Below are 6,872 nucleotides of genomic sequence, written 5' to 3'. Positions count from 1 at the left end.
CTGGTTAGGGAACTAAGATCCCACATGCCACAGGGCAACTAAGCCCGCGTGCCGCAACTACTGAGCCTGCACGCTCTGGAGCCCGCGAGCCACAGCTAGCAAGAAGCCTGCTCGCTGCAACGAAGATCCCACATGCTGCAACTAAGACCCAACACAGCCAAAAATAAATAAATAAATATTTAAAAATAAATAAATAAATAACTCAGGATATAAATTTCATCTTTTCAAAAAATTTTTTGTGTTTCTTGCATGATGCTTTTTACTCTGGGATCAGTTATTTTGCTTGTTCATCTTTACATTTCTGTTTCAAGCCGTGGATCTTTTCTCAGAGACCCAGAACTAAAGAACTCTATTGATAAATGAGCATAGGTAGGATTCCTTCTGATTACATGGGCACTGGGCAGGCAGGCTAGCTGGGGTCCTCTGGAACTGCTCAAGTTAGAAGGGCATTACTCTGGGTGTAGTGCTTTATGCCATGAATAACACTAATAAATGTGACTATTCATCAGAGTGTTATTTTATTTTTAACTGATATAGGTAGCCACCAACGGAATCCCCACATTTATATTGAAAATGAAAAACACTGAGGTTATTCTTGGTGATGTATGTAAAGTGGCATCATATAAACAACTTTCCAGTTCAATTCAAAGCTTTCAGTCTTTTAATATATTCAGACTACAAGAGGATTTATAAATATAGTTAGTGGATCAAGTATATTTATACATATAGGGAATGAAACAATTGCCCTCTTTCTTTTCAAATAAATTTTAGAAAATCAGAGTAGAAAACTTCTTTTGGTATTTTTTCTATGAGGGGAGAACACAGAAAAATCATGATGTTCTAGCCATGCTAGATCATATAGGTACATATATGCATAAACTTTGTTTTGTCCTTGCATATCTATGAAATTAATTGCATTTTTACAGCAGTTCTTTCCCTTTACTTATTTGAGTGGGCTTTCTTCCTTGTAACAAGTCTCTCTGACTACAACATCATCTGTAAATTGACAGTTGCGTATCTTTGCATTATATTAAAAGCCTTGGCTTTGCTTCATTGTAAGTTAAATTTTCTATACCAGTGCCATGTTTGAGGCATCACTGGTTCAGATTCATGCCGATATGTTTTGGTGGGAAGAAGCATAATGGTGGATGCTAAAGAAGGATGCTAAGGTTCATAAGAAAGAGCCAACTCAAGGAGATGCCAACATTTCTCCCATATTGGAGGCACTTCCAAATTCTGCACACTTTTTGTTTCTAAACAAGATATGAAGGGACGCAGGGTCATGGCTCTTCACTGTCTTGCTTTCCCACCTTCTTTCTGTCTTGTGCCCACAGGGGAAATATTTCTCAACTCTATAACCTCCTAAAAATGACAGCAGGTTCAGGACTGCCTGTCTGCCAGGGCACTCCCCTGAGAACCCATGGCCAGTTTCTCCCAGTCTTTTTGAAATCCACAATCATTTTAAGATTGAATCATTCCAGGGGCACTGAAGCCAGACTTGTTACAGTTCAGCTGTTACTGGGTGCTTATAGGATAAGAGATAAAAGCAACAAAATTAAATGCTAATGGATTAGTATGAGCAAACATATCAGACTCACAGTGATAGTAAAAGTTGCAGCTCCGATTATATCATCACTGGAAAACTTTAAAAAATAAAGACACTAAAAGGTACTAAGTTTTCCATGGATCAAGTTATGAGATCATTAACTTTGCTCCCTGCTTCTCATTCACTATTAGAGAAATATCATCAGTATCATGATCAACATCATCATCAGTTTTGATTTATCTGAATAGCCTACTGCAATGGACCTCTAGGAACATTTACATATCCAATTACAAGATGATTATTCATAGCCTTTAAACTGACTCCCACATAAAAATGCCTGACCTAGCTGAAAGTTCTTAATAATAATACTTTACACTTGTATAATGCTCTTAAAGTTTCAAAAGATTTCCATATCCATTTTCTTAATTTGAGCCTCCATACAACCAGTTTGATAAGTAGATCCCAGGTATTATTATCTCCCATTTACAGATGAGTACTTAGAAGTTCTATTAATGACTTATCTGACGTCAGTCAACCAGTTGGTCTTAGAACTTAGACTGCATCCTAGGTATTATTCCCTGGGCTCAGTGAGATAACACAGTCTCTCTTTCCTCGGTTTGTGGAGGCCAGTATCTTTGGATTGCAGTGAAAATAATCTCAAAGTCATGACTTTACTTCTGAAAATGTGGAATATGTAGTTCTTTGTCATTTATGTTTTGAGGTCATTAGAAAGCCTTGGTGGTGGGGGGGATGGGGGAGTCCCAGACACATCAGGAGGCTTGAGTTTACTAATGTTGATTCCTAGTGGTGTTACCTCGGAAAGAATACCTTGAAAATAAGCTGGCTTCAGGAGCAAGCTTGGCACTCTGCTGACTTTTCCCTCATAGAGAATATATTTGGTCATTACTACCTCGTGGACCCTTTATTTTCTCTGTATGTGCTGTTGACTGAATATTTGTGTTCCATCCCCTACCTCTGCCCCAATTCATATCTTGAAACCTACTCCCCAGTGTAATGATATTTGGAGGTGGGGTCTTTGGGACGAGATTAGGTCATGAGAGTGGAACCATCACAAATGGGATTAGTGCCCTTATAAAGAGGCTCCAGAGAGCTTCCTTCTCTTTCTGCCATGTGAGGTTACAGCCAGAAGACAACTGTCATGAACCAGGAAGCCCTCACCAGATACCAAATCTGCCTGCACCTTCATCTTGGACTTCCCAGCCTCCAGAACTGTGAACAATAAATTTCTGTTGTTTATAAGCTCCCCAGTCTATGGCATTTTATTATAGCAACCTGAATGGACTAAGACAGTAGGTATGTGATTAAAAATATTTTTTAGAATAGTCATTGTGGTTATCTCCCCAGTATCCATTCCACTTTCTCTTACTAACAACTTTTCATTCAGGTAGCCAAATCTTCTTAGCATGAAGCCATGTACTTTGGGAGCCCTGGTTTGTGTCTGTTATTCTAGAATAATTATGAATATATTCTTTAGCACTCTCTAAAGTATCTTGGTTTGGGCAACAAATTAATCATCCTAATTTGGGGAGATGTTAACTCAACTCCTGACTGTAGAGGTGGGGCATGTCTTACGACTCAGGTCTCAGCTAGTTCATGAAATCCTATACTCTGTTAAACATGTTGATTCAGGGATGAGCATGGGAGTGAATGTGAACCAATGAAACGCAAGGAAATGTCTGCTGGGGAAAGAAAGTATATTCCTTGCTTCTTTAGATAGTTCTGGATCAAATATCTGTAGATTAAACTAAAAAGCATGTAGCTCGGAGAATTGCTGGCAGTTATTTTGTACCTAAAAGCAAGATCCAAGTGGAAGGTGAAATTGATACAATGGAAGGCAGCATTCATCAGGACAGGCTAGGTTATGCTGCAGTAACAAACAACCCCCAAATCTTCATTGCTTAACAAAATAAAGTTTATTTCTCACACTAGGCATCCAGTGAGTGTTGTCAGGGCCTTTGTTCCAAAGAGTCATTCAGAGACTTGGGCTTACAGAGGCTCCACCATCTAATGATGCTGCCATCATAGGTTTCAGACTTCACTGAGGAAGGGAAGGGAGCATTGCTATAATTGCTTTGGCCTGAAAGTGACAGAGCTCACTGTCTAAAACAGTGCTGTCCAATAGAAACATAATATGAGCCACATGTATAATTATTTTGACTAAGTTTATTGTTATTGTTGTTGTTATTACCAAATTTGAAAGTAATGTTTGTTTGCTAAGATTTCTTTGCTCGCTGTCTGTTTTGTTTTAAATTAGCATATAATTTACATACAGCAAATTTACGCTTTCAGTGTATAGTTCTGTAAGTTTTGACAAACACATACAGTCATGTACTTACCATTGCAAGCAAGTTTTAGAACAGTTTCATCTCTCCCCGGAATTACTCTATGCCCTTTGTAGTCAAACTCTCCTTCTACCCTCAGCTCCTGGCAACCATTGCTCTGTTTTCTGACAGTATGGTTTTTGCTTCTCCAGGATGTCACGTAAATGCAATCAGAGTATATGAGCTTTTTGAGTGTGGATTCTTTCACTTAGCATAATGCAGTTGAGATTCCTCTATGCTGTGGTCTGTATCAGTATTTTGTTCCTTTTTGTTGTTGAATAGTATTCTATTGTATGGATGTACCTCAGTTTGTTTATCCACTTCTCAGTTGAGGGACATTTGGATTGTTTCCAATTTTTGGTGGCTAATAAAGCCAATAAAAATATTCACATACAGGTTTTTGTGTGAACACAGGTTTTCATTTCCCTTGGGTGAATACTTAGAGGAGTAGGATGGCTAGGTCATATGGTAACTTCCTGTTTAACTTTATAAGAAACTTCCAAACTGTTTTCCAAAGTGTCTACATAACTTTGCATTTAATACCAGAAATACGTATGAGAGTGCCAGTTCTTCTACATCCTTGCCAGTGCTTGATATTATGTGCTTTTTTTTTCTCAACCATCCTCGTAGATTAGATCTCATTCTCATATCTCATCTTACAGATTAGTGGACATATGTAAACCTAATTTTCTAGAAGCTACATTTTAAAAAGTAAAAAGAAACAGGTAAAGTTAGTTTTAATAATATATTTTATTTAAAAGAATATATTCAAGCTATTATCATTTTAACATATAGTTAATATAAAAAATTAATGAGATATTTTACATTCTTTTTTGTGTGTACTAAGTCTTTGAAATCTGATATATATTTTATACTTTCAGCACATCTCAATTTGGACTAGCCACCTTTCAAGAGATCAATAGCCATACGTGGACGGTGGCTGCTGTATTGGACAGTGCAGGTCTAGACCTAGTTCATGGTCCCACCTAACTGTGAGTGGGCTGGGAAAATGTGATATTCCATGTATCCAGGAAATGATGGTGAGCACTAGTAATGTCTATCACAAAGGCAGAGCAGAGAAAAAGAAATAGTTCAGGTCCTTTATGACATCATTAAAGTACTAAATTGGACCCAATCTGAAGGTCTTCTAAGGACAGTCTTAGTTTCTAGCTATGACAGACAGTAAATGCCATACATGTAGTTTAAGCCAGTTTGAATTAGCTAATTCTGTTATTTGAAAATTTCTCCTAGCTAAAAAGAGAAGTTAAAACTCACTTGAATTCTCAGAGATAGTATTTTGGTGTATATTCTTTGAGATACGTGTGTATGAATATGTGTGTATGAATGCATGAATGTACATGTGTACAAGCAAAACCATTGGAACATTATATTATTTTCTTATGAGTTATGTTTTTCACCCAATAATATTTTAAAAACATCTTTCCATGTCAATAAATATACATTTAGGAAATTTTTAATCTCTGTGTAATATTGCAGTTTATGGAGGAATCATAATTCACTCAACACATTCTGTATTATAGGTTGTTCCGAGTATTTCACTGTTTAAATTGAGGCAGGGGCAGAAGTGGTGTATTTTAGAATACCTCCTTATCTGAAGCAAAAAGCAAAGCGTCTTTGGAAATCCTGTTTCCTTTTTCTCTCACATCTTCTTTTTATACCTGGCCTCCTCTCAGGGACTTACTATTTTGCTCAGTCCATTCTTTCAACAAACGTTTAATGAGCACCTACTATGTGCTTCAGCTACAAAGGTGACAATCTCTGTCTCTGAGACCGCCACAGCCCAGGAGAGACTTGCACAATCCCTGGGTCCTGTGAATACTCAAAGATCAGTGCTAGGTTGTCAGACGTTTCCTTTTGCTTGGGCTAATTGTAATAGTTACAGGATCTGCCGGTTACAATTTATCGAGTTATTCTGAAAAGCGAATCGTTCCAACTAGCGCTAGTGCGGAGCAGAACGTCCGCTGGATTATGGTGATGGGACTGGAAATAAATTGGGCCCCTGCTGTTTCACAGCTCGGAGTTCAATGCTTGGACAAACTCCCCTCTGACAGGCTAGCCCACCTGAGGTCAACTGAGAGACCCAGGACGTCTCTTCTCTGGGCCACTCATAATTCAAAAATAGCTGTCTCTGTAAAAAAAAATATTTGGTCCTATTTTTATTTGGTCCTATAAAAAATAGCTGCCGGCACTCAGTCCTGACCAGGAATCAAGACCTCCACTCTTCAAGGGCATGCCCCAGTGTGCGCTGCCCTGACATTTACTTCCCAGTCTTTGGCATTTGGGGGCGCAGCTAGAGCCACCACGCAGAGGCTGCGTAGTGTTCCACTGACAGCCTCTCTCAGGGAGAGGGAAAGGTGCATTCGCGGTGGGAGGCCTCGCCTAGGACACACACACCGAGATCCTCCCAGGCTGCTGGCAAACCCACGATGCGACGACCTGATGGTCTCAGAGCGAGGAAGGTAGATCAGATCTGCCTCACTCTCTTAGTGCAGCCGGAGTGGCGGGGTGTGTGTGTGGGGGGGGGCGCGGGGGGGAGTAGCGCTGGGGTCCTTGAATGTGGGCATACCCCCTCCCAAGTGAGGGCTGTGGATTCGGTTCGCGGGTCCCTAGGCTGTGCAGGAGCCAGGACCACGCCATCTTCCCCTCCAGCCCTCCCTGGTGTGACCACTTTTGATGCCGCCCCAGACAAAGGCAATCCGTACTCCAGCAGAAAGAATAAGGGGATCAGGTTGCTCTCTCGGCCTCCCCTCCCTCCCCCCTCCTCGCTTCTCCCCTCTCCACGTGACTCTCTGGAATCTTTTGCAAAAGCTCTGAGTCTCTGGGTCCATTTTCACACCGAGCAAAGGAGAGAGGAAGGGTGGGGGGGGGGGGGGGAGGCGGAGGAAGGCGGAGCATGTGTCCTTTAAACGCGGGGTTCCAGAGGGGGGCCTTATTTTGTGCGTTTCCGGGCTCTCTGGTCGAGT

The sequence above is a fragment of the Balaenoptera acutorostrata genome, chromosome 5, assembly GCF_949987535.1.
Source record: "Balaenoptera acutorostrata chromosome 5, mBalAcu1.1, whole genome shotgun sequence".
Taxonomy (NCBI): Eukaryota; Metazoa; Chordata; class Mammalia; order Artiodactyla; family Balaenopteridae; genus Balaenoptera; species Balaenoptera acutorostrata.
Note: the sequence above shows the minus strand (reverse complement) of the source record.